Source organism: Artibeus jamaicensis, unplaced genomic scaffold (genome assembly GCF_021234435.1).
Source record: "Artibeus jamaicensis isolate MK-2021 breed Jamaican fruit bat unplaced genomic scaffold, CSHL_Jam_final contig_851, whole genome shotgun sequence".
NCBI lineage: Eukaryota > Metazoa > Chordata > Mammalia > Chiroptera > Phyllostomidae > Artibeus > Artibeus jamaicensis.
Genome location: NW_026521986.1, coordinates 11050901 through 11066393, shown reverse-complemented (window position 1 = coordinate 11066393; position 15493 = coordinate 11050901). Strand labels below are relative to the sequence as shown.

At 52.6% G+C, this 15493-nt stretch overlaps 1 long non-coding RNA gene across 1 annotated transcript in view; it reads right to left on the bottom strand.

Moving 5' to 3' along the window:
* Positions 1-5539, bottom strand: part of LOC128628582 (uncharacterized) — a 60411-nt gene extending 54872 nt beyond the window's left edge. The window contains exon 1 of the long non-coding RNA XR_008393007.1: positions 5455-5539. This is a non-coding gene — a long non-coding RNA (uncharacterized LOC128628582). The remainder of the gene's footprint in view (positions 1-5454) is intronic.
* Positions 5540-15493: the final 9954 nt, after the last annotated feature.

Here is a 15493-nt window from a genome sequence, read left to right as displayed (position 1 = left end):
ACAAAACATGTCCCACGTCTCCCGGCAGAGGTGAGCAAAACACTGAAAGCTAACCAAATTCTGAGGCTGGGTGCCTGGGTGGGGGGCTTTTAAGCCTGCAAGAGAAGCTATATTACAGTTATGCATGAACACTGTTGGAAAACTGCAAGCTGCTACATGAATATAAAGGCTTATTGGTCATTAGTGTGGGGAAAAGAAAAAAACACCAGATGAAGAGAAATGGCAGGGTTCTTCCACTCACGCTGCAACTCACCCTGTCTGACAGACCCCGACCCCTCTTTGGACCTCCGTCTTTCCACTTATAAAACAAGGTCAGCTTCCCCAATCCCACTCGTGGTCCGGATGGCCCCTGCTTTCTCTGGGCTCCAGAGACACGTAGCCCAGCTTTTTGCTTGACGTGTATTTCACTCTATCTGACATGAGATTTTTTTTTATACATCAGTCACTTACACAATTCTGATGCAGCAGACTATACGCTCTGTGAAGGCAGGGACTAGTGGGAAACACAGTCAATAATTGTTTTCAATCACTCACTTAACAAGCGTTGACTGAGCCCACTTGGCACTGAGATAAACTCTGAGAATACAGCAGTGAGCAACCCACAAAACCGTTGCTCTGAGAGTTTGCTTTCTAGTGTGGAAGATAGATAATGGCAAAATATAACATACACGAGAAAAATAAAAGCAGGACTCCTACATTGCACATCTCCGGGGGGCACTATTCCTATGGGATACAACGTTAATGGCGCTCCCCAGATTTTGCAAGAGCAGCTGCCCTGGTAATGCCATAGCCCCAGGGCCTGGCCCAATGCTTGATATATGGTAAGCATTTTGGAAACAGTATTAAGGAATGAGTGAGTGACATAGTATGTGGTCTTTCTCAGTGTGGTAATGTGTTTTAATGTCCCCCTCCACCCCCATTTCTGCATACGCTTCCTGGCCCCTTACAGTCAGGTAGGGCCATGTGACTGATTCCCATCCCACTGAGATGGGATTCACCCCACCTGGTGGGTGTCTGACCTCCAGCTGTTTTTTTTTCTCCTGCTGCAGACCAAGGCAGCTACAAGATGTGGATTCTCTATTGCCCAGAGCCCCTGCGTGGAGCAGAGCAGACCCTCGTTGGCTATGAAGTATTGAGATATGCCTTTGTTACATTAAGCAGCTGAGGCTTGGGGGTTTGCTTGCTGCTTGCTGCTTGCTGCTTGCCGCTTGCCACAGCCTGACTAATGCTCTCACCCTCCTGTGAACTCTTGGCGTTGGCCCCGGGGCCATTTACCCAGCCCAGCACAGAGGTGCTCAGTAGAAAAGAACTGAGAGATGAGAGAGCAACTAGTAATCGTCATTCGCAAGTGGTGTCAGTGCATTTTTCCTCTGCGGACATTCCTCAGCTCTTAGGGAACGTACTCCTGGGGGCCCTGGGCCCGTCCCCAGTGGCTGGATTGTTCCTTTCCAAGGGGCGGGTTTCCTTTTACGTGCAAGGCCAGCTCTATGGTGAGGTAATGCTGCCCTTTCCACACAGGACAAACATCACACCAGCTTCTTTCCATGTGATGCAAACAATCCAGAGAGAAGCCATGATTTAGGACATCTCTAGGCCCCCAGATTTGAAGCAACTGGGGTCACTGCCTACCCAAGCCCCTCGGTGTGGCTCGCACAAAACAGACACTCACAGCTGTGCTGTGAGTGCAGACAGAGGTGTGGACCAACACTCTCCATTCCCCACAGGGTCGGAAATACAGCGTTGCAGATCCGGGGCTTCTCAGATCACCTGGAGGGCTTATCCAAAACCAGATGGCCAGCCCTCCCCCCAGTTTGTGACTCCGCAGTGTGTCTGGGGTGAGGCCTGAGAATTCGCATCTCTAACAAGCTCCTGGGTGCTGCTGCTCCTGGTTCCGGGACTATATTGTGTAAAACAATTGCTTTAGACAATGCTCTGCCTCTCAGCAACAAGGTTAAATGCCATACCACTAAGATGCGCATTACCACTTGCTACCAGCCATGAAGGATACAGGACAGGCTCATTCTTATTACGATTGCCTAGATCAGAAGTGGGGAAAGGATGGAGGAAGGATCAGCTAGCTGCAGGGAGATGAGGGTCTGGGAAACATCCAGTTCGAGGGTTATTGCCCAGAAGGAGGGCTGATGGGTGTCACCAAGGAAGGTCCTGGGATGAGAGCCAGGAGGACGCTGGGCCAATACGAGGGTCGGGGAAACAAGTGTGAGAGCTGATTGTTGGAGAGTGAAAAGAGCACTGGACTTCAAGTCCAGAAACCTGTAGTCTTCTCCCACAAGGCCTTGCAGCTGCTGGGAGGAGCCAAGACTAGCCACTCTGAAGTCACTGAGGCAGATCTAACAGCGCTCATGGGTAGAGGCTGCAAGGTTGCTGGGTGGGTAGGCCCAGCCCAGGGCCCTGCGTCCCATGTGCCATCTGTACCAGGCCTGAGACCCAGGGTAAGAAGCCACCAGGCGCTGCAAAGCACTTCCGCATATTCCCACTGACTTCCTCCCCGTGGTCCCAGCAGGGTTGTGCTGTGCAAGGGGGTAGCGTGGGCAGCCGTGACTCACTCGGCCTCGTGAGCAAGCAGATGCTGCCACTGCAGCCAGCTGCCATGGAAACAGGCTAAATCAATCTCAGATCCCTGCAGGGGGCAGAGAATGAGCTGCCTGAAGCCAGTGAGCCGGGACTGCTCTGGGTGCAGGCACCAAATCAGTGAGTCCGGCCTGTGCTATGCTGGCCCCTGAGCTGTCTGGGGAGCTGAGCTGCGAAAGGCAGCAACAGAGCTGGGACAGGGACCGGAGCCTGTGACAAGTGGCAGATGGGAGGCTGTGGTGGTGGCATGGGAGCACCAGACTGACTGTGGAACATTTGTGCTTCATGGGTGGGGTGGGAAGAGGAGAGGAAAGCGTGGCTCCTGGCCCCCTCCCAGGTCTCCTGTTTGGAAGGACCTAGCTCCTAGGAAACTGCTCCCTGGCTAGACAGCGTGGACCTGCCCTCCACGGCCAGAAAGGGACCTGGAGAAGAAGGGAAACTGGGCCAATGGCCTACTCGAAGTCCCACCACTTCCAGAGGCAGTCGGACGGGGCTCCTGTGCACCAACCCCTCATTGTTGTAGTATTTTTTATCCTCACTCGAGGACATTTTTTATTGCTTTTGAAGAGAGAGGAAGGGAGAGTGAGAAAGAAAGAGAGAGAGACAGAGACCAAGAGAGAGAGAAAACATGAATGTGAGAGAGAAACATCAATTGTCCCTTGTACGTGCCCCGACCAGGGATCGAACCCACCACCATTTGGTTTATGGGACAAGACTCCAACCAACTGAGCCAGGGCAACCCTTCATCGTTTTTCACCGGACACCTGTCCCAGGGAAACAAACTGACGGCCCCTGGGAATTTGCTTGGCCTGAGTATCTGCTCTCTGAGGCTGTGGGAGCTGCCGTTAGTAACACACTCTGCTTTTCCCAAAGGCGACAGGGCGTCTCCAGCCAGCTTTCCCGACCTTCCTCACCACCCTTCAACCGAGGCCAGTGAGTTCCACGGGCTCCACCAAGCAGACGGTGGAAATCCCAAGTTTCCAGGTTTCCCCATCGGCTATCATTACCGGGTGGGGGAGCAGCCAGAACTGCTCCTGTTGGGTTTTCACACCATCCCTTTCCAGGGTAGGTAATGGTGTGAACTCACCAGTCCCATCTGGGGGTTCTCAGGCTGCGTCCCCAGTTGTCCCCTCTATCTGTTCCCAGCTGAGGTTCCCAGCTGGCTGTGGTGACGTGGGCGCATCTTCATACCTGGAGGACCCTCAGCCCCGCGCAGTCCCCACCTCCCCAGCTGCTCCTTCCTTCCCCTTCCTCGCCTGCAGGGCGGCGAGGAGGGACTTTCCCCTTCCATTTCAAGGATGGGATAAAGGCCATTAGCTGGGCCTCGACCTCCACTTTCCCTTCCACCTCCTGTTTAAAGACAATCCCTTTGCCCACCCATCTGTGTCTTTGACCCATTAACGATCTCCTTTCTCCTAATTGTTCAGCTTCTGCTCTTCTGTGAACTCTTCCTCCCCAGTCTGTCAGCACCGACCCCTCTGTCCCATGTGAAAGAACGACCAAGCCAAACACGGGCTCTCCTCTGGCCACTCTCCTGCCCCAACCGAAAAGCTGCCCCTCAGAGCAGCCTGCACTCTTCTCCCCATTCGTGCCTCCCAAGGGTCCGAACCTCTGTGATGCCAGCATCTCAGCTCTTCCTCCTCTGCCCTACGCCCCCCAATCCTGTCTGCCAGGGACAGAGTGGCACCTGAGGCTGTCTCCGATGTTCCCAATAGTTCTAGTCCCCAGGGCACCAGAGGGGGTTTGGTTCCAAGTAAGGGGTTGGGCAAGCTCCCCACCCCGACCCCAAGCAGAAACACTCGTGCTCGCGGTTTCCCGAACGGCCTCCCCAGCTCCAGCCCCTGCCCTCCCTGCCCACTCCCCTTCTCAAATTGGCTGCGGAGATGCAAGGCCGTGTGTGTGAGAGCAGAGCTCAGGCTGTCATTTTGCTCTGTCCCTGGAGCTGGTCAGCTGCTAGAAAGGCCAGCGTACCTCCAGCCTCACACAGATTCTTCTCCAAGCCCTTCTACGGCCACCAAATGGAGACTTTCACATTTTAAAGGGACCTTCCGGCCCAGGGTCCATCCCTCCCACTGGGGACTGCTGGCAAAGGATCGGCCTGTCTGGCTTGAGTAGTTCCCAGAACAGAAGGCTCTCCTCTTGATGAGGGAGTCTCTGAAGAGACTGGCTGATGGAAACATCTTCCTGATTTTGATCTGAAATCTGCCTCCTTGGAACTTCCACCCACGTCGTTCTGTTTCCCTCATCCTTGGAAGAAAATGCCTCATCATCATCTAATTGGTCTTTCAGCTACTGTAAGAGGTGAGTGTAGAACTGTTTGCCTCTGTTATAAGAAGCGGACACCTGGGGAGGATAAACAGCTTGTGAAAAAGTTTCAGGTGGAGTTGGAAATAGAACCCAAGTGTCTTTGCCTCCCAGGCCAGCCCTCCTTCCATTACTCTGTGTTTCTTAACAGAAGAAACAATCCTTGCCAATTGTCACTGAATACCTACTGTGTGTACCTGGAGGAGCAGGTAGGCGGAGGCGCAGGACACCTCGAGCCTCACTCCAGCTCCAAAAGCACAACCCCCACATGCCCACATACACTTCACAGCACTTGCTCAGCCAGCAAACTGGGTGGCCTCACCTCCATCCCAGAAACCCAGGCTTCTTCCTTACTTTCAGCTGCTCCCCACAGCACAGGCCAATAAGTAGGACAGGGGAAAATGTAGACAAGCTTCTCTTAACCAGAGAAGAGAAGAGTCTGCACTTGAAATGAGAAGAAAGGCCAGAAGAAGAGTTTGCAAATGATAGCTGTCAACACCAGGCTTGGAGAGCCCGCACAGAGAGCTCGTGGGTGGGTCGGTGTGCGGGCGGGATGCTCACCAGGTGCCAAGGCTGAGTCGTGTGGCAGAGGGAAGAAAGGGTGCAGGGCCGGAGTGGTGCCAGAACTGCAAACTGGACGGCAAAGACCTGGTCTCAACAAAGGCAGGCCCTGGCAGATTGCAAGTACCTGGCCCTGTGGGCATGCTCCACCCCCGGAGATGTGTCTCCATCTTCGTTAAAGGCACAGCGCTCGAATTCCAGTATCGGGCTGAGCATCTGGCCGCAGCATTAGCACTAGGCACTCCAGGCTTCACTTTGTCTCCCCTGGATGGCAGCATGTATTCCACCGAATCCTGTAGGCACAGAGAGACCCAGGCTCTATTCTCTGAAGCTTCAGAGAAGTGTTATGCAAACACCTACCTTGATGGGGTGCTCGGTGTTAAGGTTTTGGCCTGAGAAGCACCTGGACGAGAAAGAGACTCCCAGAAGGCAACATGCAGTAGGAACTGTAACAGGGGCTTATGCCGATCGCTAAGTGAGTGCAAAGCTGACTAGTTACCACTGAAGAACCCAGGGAAAGCTTCAGGGAAGAGGAGGCAAGAGGCCCAGACAATGCCTTTCATGAGGACAGGTTCATCTGGGCCAAGGCCAGGGCACTGAGTTCCTGAGATTACCGGAGGAGTCAGGGACACGAGGAGGCTAGGAGTCAAAGGGGTGACAGACAGAGGCCCACAGGACCACAGTGCTGCAGGGGCACAAGCAGACTCCTACCCTGGAGCAGAGACTGAGGTCAGTGTCCCTGCACCCAGAGTCCAGGCCAGGTGAGAGGGAACTCCACCCTCAAACAGCCCCGGAACAACTAAGCCTTCCAGGTGACCCGCAGATCCACAGCCTGTATTTTTTACTTGGTTTTACAGACCATGAAGTGCAGGGCACATGGGATCATCCCACCGATTTAAAGGATCGGGTTCAGTGCAGGCAGCGAGGAGGATTTCAGGAGATGAAGATGACAGATGATGGGCAGGAGGGAAGGGGGACGAGGCCTGCAACAGGCACAGTGTGAGGACAGACCCAGTGGCGAGCAGGTGGCGTCCGCGGGCTGCATCGGGCACTGCGGCAAGGCTGACGTGGGTGTGTTTGGCAAAAGTGGGTTCAAAATGAAGAGCTAGGATGGAAAGCCCGGTAAGGCCAGGGATGACTGCATACCCAGAAATTTGGACTTTTTTGTGCAGGCAATGGGCAGGTTGGGGGCAAGCGGGTACTTTTGTTGGCTTTGAGAATATGGCTGATTACCAGCAACAATGTGGGGAAACACAAGGCAAAAATAGCAGTATTACTGCTCGCCACTTAACAGAGACCTTACAGAACAGAGGTAGTAGAGAGGAAAAGACAGATCTGAGAGATCATGGAGGTAGAATCAATAATACTTGGTGATGGGTTGAACATGGGAGCCAGGCAAGAGGGAGAAAAAGCCAAGGAGATCCTAAGCTGGTGAAGAGAAAGATGGTGATGGAAACAAAGTAGATGCAGTGCCCAAAGTCAGGAAAAGGGAAGTGGGACTGCAAAGAAACTCCATTTCTTTAACAACACTTCCTCCTTTCTGTCTGTCCACCGCCTTCCTTCATCATTAAGCCCACAGGGCCTTAGAGTCTGGTCAGCATCAAACTGTCTTTAGAACACAGCCTCAGGTGTGTTGCCACAGAAACCGACTTTGGGTCAAGCTAAAGATAACATCCTGACTTCAGCTGTGTTTTGGCCCCGGGCCGTGAAAGCAGAGTGACGGTAAGGACCATCATACCCTCCTGAAGCCACACAGAGCAAGGCCTTGCTGACATCGGGACCTGAGACACTGACCAGCTACTTCCCAGCCTGGCCCCAGGTGATCAGAAGAGCCCAGGACCTGAAGTCCTTCAGCCACCATGATTAGTTTTCCCGACACAGCCCGTTCCCTGGAAGCCACTGGGGCACCAGGTTGTGAGCATTAGCTCACCTAGGACTCCAGGCTTGGCGCAGTATCTTCAGTTAATTAAACCCTTTCCTTTCTTGGCTGCAGACTCTTGTTTGTGTTTGATTGGACTTTGATGTGTGCAGACAAACCTCTGGTAACAAAAGTATAGGATGTTGAGGAGAAATACGATGAATTCAGGTTTAAATACATTGAAATCGAGGTGTGGATTGGATCATCTAGGTGCCAGCATTTGTTAGGGGTCTAGACACACAGCTCTCTAGCAAAGGAGAGAGGTATATGGGAGACATTTTCACCCAGAGTCTCCCAAGATCACGGACATAGCTGATATGTAAAAGGAGAGCGTAAGATGAAAAGAGAAAAGGGCTCGAAAGGAACCTTGAGAAATGCAGAAGTAGAATTTCAAAGGGAGGGAAGGAGGCAGAGGTGTGGCCGGTCCGTGAAAGCAGGAGACTGGAGACTGCTGTATTCTCGCTGCCTGCGGAGGGAGGAGCTTCAGAAAGACCGTGAACTGTTCCAGTCAGGATTCCGACGGTAAGGGTGTGAAAACCAACTCTGACACAGACATGAAGGAGATCGATCTGTTGGTTCAATAACCAGGCAGGGGGAAGCAGTGATGCTGGCTGAACTGACCTTTGTTGTCCTGTGGCCTCTACTTCTGCTCCCTCCCTAACAGCACATGGGTTTTCCTTTGAGGCTACTCCTCCCTGATAGACACGGTCTGGCAGGGCCCAGCCCTAATGAGGAGCAGGCCTGTGCCTCCAGCTGGGCCAGTCTCCAAACCCTCCCTGAAACTTGAATCTGGAACAGAATAAAACAGAAAAGACAGAAGGGTGGGATTCTCGTGGCTCCAGCATTCTGTCTGAGCAAACTGTTCCACCATAAGAGCTTTTTTTTTTTTTTTGGTCTATCATGCTTGTTTGGCCTTGAGGTGGCCCAGATTCCCACCCATCCCAAGCCCGGCTCTTCAGACTTCTATTAATTCTGTAAAAATCTGGTATCTTTCAAATAAATTCTCTTTGGACAAGAAGAACAAGGCTGTTGGCAACTGAGGAATCCTGAGTGACAGACCAGCCTAGGGACACACTCCACCCTCTTTCTCCTTCCATCTGGACACCCCTGTTCATTGGAATCTGACGTGCGCAGCCCCAAGACCAGAGAGAAAACACCGGGTCCGAGGCTCTCATTGTGCCCGTTGCTGAGCCTGGGAGGTGAACTCGTGATGAGAAAGGACAGTGCTCCTTTAAAGTGGAGGAAGGGGCTGTTCCCCAGCCATCTTGCTAAGGCGCGGGTTGACTCTGTAGGGCTGGGCATGGGCCTGGGATTCTGCATTTCAGACCCGCTCCTAGTTGGGAGGCCCATGCTGCCAGGGCCCAGAGACTTGCATCCCCGAGAAGCCAAGCTCTGTAGGCCTAAACAGGGAGGCTTGGTGGGCTGAAAAGGAGGCATTCGGGCACTTTACACCTCTGCTGATCAAACAGCTGTTTCAGTGGACTTACTGGGGTGAGAGCCAAGTTCCTGTGAGCTGAGGCACAGGGTGGGAGTCGGAGGGAGGGAGAGCAGATGACAGAGGGTGTGGAACGCCTTAGCGTGTGACAGTACCTGCCCACCTCCTGTCACCTGCCCACCTCAGATGTCAGAAGTGTGTGCTTCTCAGAGGAGCACTCTGGAAAAGTACAAATCAATGTTTGTTGGAGGGGGACGGGCGTGTGGAAGTCTGTCCAGCTGCCCAACCTTGTCTCCAGCTCCTCCCAGCGTCAGCCAAGCGACACCCCACCAGTCTCAGGCATCACAGCCCTGCACATTGGGTGTTCCTGACCTGTTAAGGGCTCTCCACACTTTTCTCCCCTCATTTTCCATCCTACCTGATGTCTTCTCATCTTCTCCATCACCTCAGAGAACCCTTTGCAGTAGAGTAGAAGATTAGACATAAGTCATGTTATTTTCTTGCTCAAAACTCTCCTATGGCTCTTACATTACCAGTAAAAGCCCAAATCTTCACCATAGCTTCCAACACCTCACGTGACTGGGCTGCCCATCTCTCCCAGCCCTCGTCCCCATCCCCCACCTCACTCCCAGCACCGCCTCACCTTTCCTCAAACTCACCCCTCGGGCTCCCAACTTGGGGCCCTTCCACTTTTGTGCATATTAATTGCCTCATCTCCTTCACATCTTTCTTTAAAAGTCACTTTCTTTATACAAAAACTTGTACTCAAATGTTCACAGCAGTATCATTCACAATCACCAAAAGATGGAAGCAACCCAGTGTCCATCAACAGATGAACGGATAAACAAATTGTGGTATATCCATACAATGGAATATTATTTGACCATAAAAAAGGAACAAAGTACTGATAATATGTTACAAATTAGATGAACTGTCAAAACATTGTTACGTGAAAGACGCCAGCCACAGAAGGCCACAGATTGTATGACTCCATTTATGTAAAATGTTCAGAACAGAGAAATCTATAGAGACAGAAAGAAGACTAATTGCCTGGGGAGGGAGGAGTGGAAAGTGAGAGCTGATGAGTACAATGTTTCCGTCTGGGATGATGAAAATGTTCTAAAATTGATTGAAACTGTGGTTGCACAAACCTGTGCATATACCCAAAGCCAGTCAGTTGTATATTGTAAATGGACTATGGCATGAGCATTATATCTCAGTGAAGCTGTTACCAAAAAAAGCCGCCTTCTCAGCGGCTCAGCGCTGACTGCCCTATTTGGGCCTCGAGCCCCTCCTCCCCTTGTTTCTTCAGTCCTGCACACCCTGCTCCGGTTTTTTCCATAACAACCAGTGCCTTCTAACAAGCTATGCAGTTTACTTTCTTTTTAACTTATTTTTTGTGTTTCTTGTCTCTTTCCTAAAATAATTCTAAAACACTCAGGATCTGTCCTTCTTGTTTTTCTAACCCAGTGATGAGAACTGCAGTCCGGCTGCTGTGGTCTCTCTTAAAGCCCCGGGGACACGCCCGCCTCCTCCAGACCTCCCTAACTTTACTCCGGCTCTTTTCCTGCTCACGCTGTGGGACTTCTCTGCGGGACACCCACACACTTTCTCAGGGAAATCTCCCCACCTCTCTCAGCTCTCCAATTCACTCCCCTTCCGCCATGACACCCAAGAAAACCATTTCGTCTGGACAGATTCTCTGTTGAATTTTCACAAAATGAACACACCTGTGTAACAGAAAAACCCACGAGCCAGAATATCATCATCCCGGAGAAGTACCTCCATCCTCCTTGCTCCTGTCCAGCCACAGAGTCACCGCTGCCTGGACTTCTAACAGCGTGATTAGCTCTGCCTATTTTTGAGCTTCACATCAATGGACTCACACAGCATTGCTCTTTTGTGTCTGGCTTCTTTGCGGTAATGTAATTGTGTGCACTTAACTAGCCCAGGCCCACAGTGAGGCCCTCCCAGCCAGCGGGAGCGCAGCCCCTGCAGGCAGCTTTGAGGCTGCTGAGAACAGGCTTCATTCAAATGGGAAGTCAGGAGATGGGGGGGGGGGGGCCTTGACCCTGCTGCTTACCAGCTGGGTGTGTGGGGACCACCGGCCTCATTGACTGGGCCTCAGATCGCCCTCAGTATAAAGGGGTCTCTGATGTCGGCCCCCTCCGGTAGTTTCCTAACAGTCTTTGGAACCAGAGGGAGCCCCCAAAACCTTTGATTTGACCCCCCACAGAGGCAGGAAGGGGAGGCTCAGGTGCTTGAGCTGTCCGCATGGTGTCTGACATTTGCTGGGACCACCACCCCTGGCGCCCGGAGGACCCATGTCGGGTATGGAACTCCCGCTCTGGGATAGGAGAAGACGGGGGAGGAAGAATGAGAAGAGCTGGGAGGGTCCAGATGCCCGTGCTTAGCAAGGGGGTGGGTGGAGGGGAAAGGAGGTGGCTGGTGGGGAGGAATCGCTGAGCAACCGCCCCCCCCCGCAAAGTTTCTCCACCCTGGCCACACACTCCGCCACCTGGGGTGCTTTCTCAAACACCCTCACCTGGCCCCGGCCCCAGAGAGTCGGACGTGGTCTGATGTGGGACTACCCAGCCATCCATTTAAAGCCCCCAGATGACTCCAGTGTGCAGACGTGACCGAGAACCACTGTCAAAGGATGAGGTGCCCCCAGCAAGTCTTGTCAGGGCCGGTGGGAGCCAATTTGTGTTGTGAGCAGGATAGAGGGGCTTTTCCGGAAAACCTCTAAGCATCCTCTGGCTCTAGCCTATTTTTCTAAGTATCCCCTCTGTTCTGGAAGCTTCCTCTTCCCTCCCCCACCCTCTCAGAGTTATCCCTTCCCTTTCCTGCCACACCTGCTCTCCTGAAAAGAGTCATCACACCAAAGTGCACACACCTATGAGGTTCAGTGTGTTCCAGAGACTGAAGCAACCTGACGGGGACAGCCCCTGCGGCTTGGTGAACTCAGAGGAAGGGCACTGGGCTTGGGGTCAGAGCACCTGGGCTCCAGGCCTGAGACTGCAGGTGAGTCACTCACCATCCGATCTACTTAAGATTAGATGGTACCTAAGGCATTCTGTACCTGTTTTGTTTCGTTCTTTAATTGCAGTAAAATACACATAACATAACATTGACCACTTTAGCCATTTTAAGTGCACAGTCCGGTGGCATTAAGTGCATTCACACTGGTGGGCAACCATCACCACCAGCCACCTCCAGATCAGTTTCATTTTCCCGCTGAAACTCTGCGCCCATTGACCGTAACTTCTGGTGTTTGGGAAGCTTCAGGACAAGGGGGAAGTTTCTAACTGAAATTTCTGGGAGTCTTTGAGGGAAGAGGGCCCTCTGCAGGGTCCCCCACACCTAAGCTGGCACAAACCCTGCCCTGTAAAGTGGAACTGTGTAGTTTCTGTGGGCTGCTGTCCTCCCCCTCCCTAAGGACTGGGGCTATGTGTTCCCTGTGCCCTCCCATGGCCTTTGGACTTTGTGTCCATTTGGTCCTTGGCTGCCCAGGGACAGCTCCTTCTCTTGGACCCCAGGCCTTGTGAAGAAAAGACTCACCTATGCAATCCTCATAAACCCAGCTGGGTTACTGACCAGGAGGGCTCTGTCACCATGGCTCAAACTGGGGTGCATGTTGGTCGACTGACCACCTACCTGATAAGAGAAGGGCACTGGGGACACCCGCTGTTGCTTTTTCTCCCACTGTGACACCAGAGACCAGCCCCCTCCGTCAACAGAACTTCCTGTGTCCTTGTGGGTAACAGAGAACCCCAGACAGCTGCCTGGTCTCTCCGGAGTCACAGGTGAGCTCCCTTTGGCATCTGCCCAAGTGAAGGTGTAGTGACTGAGGAGGAGTCGTGGGAGCTGCAGCCCTGCGTCACCCGAACCCTGTCCTGACCCTCAGCTCCCTGCCCGGCCTAGAGGTCACGAGAATAAAATGGGTTTCCCTGGGCTAAAATCAAGTTGTCAGAAGGACGGCATTCAATCCAGAGGCTCTAGGGGAGGGCCCATTCCCTTGCCTTCCCCTGCTTCTAGAGGCCGCCCGCGTTCCTTGGCTTGTGGCCCCCACCATCTCCAAACCCAGCTGTGCCTTCCGAGTCCTTCCAGGCTGCATCCCACTAACACCAACCCTTCTGCCTCCGCCTTCCACATGGAAAGAGCCCTGGGATTACACTGGGCCCATCTGGATAATCCAGGATAATCTTCCTGTTCCAAAGTCAGATGTGAGCAAACTTAATTCCATCTAACAGCCTGCATTCCCTTGTGCCACGTAACCTGACATTTCTCCGTTTCTGAGGATGTGGACATCTCCTGGGGGTTACTATTCTGCCTACCACAGTGGGGTGGGCCAAGCCAGACCCCAGGCCACCACCCCTATCGAGGGAGATCGGGAAATGGACGAGCCTGCGAGAGGGAGGAGAATCATGACTGGCTTAGCTTACTCAAGGCTCCTCATCTGAATCTGGTCCCTTTGTTATACCACAAGCGAAACCAGGGTGCTGTTATCGAGGAAAAGGGTGGAGGGGTGGGTTTGGGCTGGCTGCTAGTTGCCTGCCACAGCAAGGTGCAGCTGACCTGGCAGGTTTCCCTGGTCACGTGCCACATTTGCATTTTGTGATGAGATGGGATGTGAATGTTTCCAGGTTGTGCCCAACCCTGCACATTCCAGCAGACGCAAGCTCTGCCAGCCAGAATCTCATTCCCTCCCCCTCTTCTGCCCCCGGTCCTCCAAAGAGAGAGTCTGTCCAGACAAAAAGGTTTTCTTGGGTGTCATGGGCAAAGAGGAGTGAGTTGGAGAGATGAAAAAGACCGGGGAGATTTTACTGAGCAAGTGTGTCCGTGTCCCGCAGAGAAGTCCGACAGCTCAAGCGGGAAGAGAGCTGGAGTAAAGTTAGGGAGGTCTGGAGGAGGTGGGCTGTCCCCGGGGCGGGGGTCGGGGGGGGCTTTAAGAGAGACCACAGCAGCGGGACTGCAGTTCTCCTCACTGGGTTAGAAAAACAGAAGGAAGGACCGATCCTGAGTGTTTCGGAATGACTTTGGTGACTGCACTCTGGCACTCAACCAAATGGTAGATTCAACATAAATTATTAGAGGTAGCCATGCCACCCCATCCCATCCCCCTGGCTCCAGCATGAGAGTCAGCAGTGCTAGTCAGTGTCTGGCAAAGGCCTCAGAGGCTCACACAGGCCAGTACCTATACAACAGGTGTTTGCACAAGAGGATCTCTGCGTGCCCTTCCAGCTTTGATAACTGACACCCTGTGATCACCGCGTGGAGTCCAGGACAAGCTATGTTCAGTAACCTCAGGTGTCTGGGGTGTCACTTTCTTGTGTTCTAAAGATGGGCTCCGAACACGACGAACACGCAACTTGGAATCTCACCATCCATAAGGTCACTTTACTTCTCTGCGTTTCAGGTTCCCCGGATGCAAATGGCTCCAGTAATCCCCAACCTGCGGGGTCAACGTGAGGGTCAGAGACGACACGTGGAAGGCACTGGAGGAACTCTCACTCCTAAAACACAAAGGTGTAGAAGACAGAGCTCAATGGTCTGTGATCGCAGAGGGAAGAAAATGTTGTCTTTTGGGTGGTGACAAACAAAGATTATTAAAAGCAAATATCTTGCAAATGTTTTTGTTCTGAGTCTCAGGACTTGTCAGTGTTTTTCTGTTCTATACTCTCCACATTCAAGCTGACAGGTCACCCCTGCACCTGATAACTCACCAGTTATGAAACTCCGCACTTACCAGTCAGAGAGGGGAATACAGTTTGCTTGTCTCCTTTCAAAGTACTGCATGAGATTCTCCCGCTGTACATGACCAGGGTCCTGCCAGTGTCCGACGAGACTTGAGGAACTGTTTTTGTGCTCACAGGTCTGTGTAATTCTTCATTCCGATGCACCATCCCCCAGCCGTGCACAGCCCAATACTGTAGCCACTAGCCACTCATGGCCATTTAAATTTAAATGAATGGAAATCAAGACAACTTAACAGTTCAGTTCCTCAGTCTCACTGGTCACATTCCAAGGGCTCGATAGCTACCTGTGACTAGTGGCTGTCACAGTGAACAGAGCCAGTTATAGAAAATTCCCATCACCACAGAAAGTTGAAGTGGGCAGCACCATCCCAGACTGATAATAAAACAGCCTTTAATAAAAATAAACCTTGAAAAAAAAACGCAGCCTGGCAGAGGCAGTATTAACCTTGATAAAAGGGCTATCTGCTGCTCTGGTGAGGACCACTTTCCCAGGAACCCTGTGTGTGGAGTGGAGTCAGCCAGTGACCTCCAGGTGGGTGAGATTTTGTAAAAAGCCCATCCCCCTGGGCTCATGGGGGCTCCACTGGGAACGCCTTTGCAGTCCAAGTTCTGCACCAGCAGCTGAGTGACTGACTGATCGCTCAGGTCCAGGCACAGATGGAAACTGGAGCGTCTAGTCACAGGCCCCTCAGTGCTCTCCCCAGAGCAGTTAAGAGCTGCTGGCTTTCCTCACACTCTTCCGAGGCCGCTGATAAGCCGACAGGCATGCTCTTGCCACATTTTCTACCTGTCAAAACCTCCCCAATATTCTTCATGTTCTGAAACGCCGCCACCTTCCAGGCCCTCCTTGACTCCCCATGAAGCCTCTCTCAGTACTTTCTTAGCAAATCACCGAGTGCTTATGGACTGAGCCTTGAACCTGAGGGG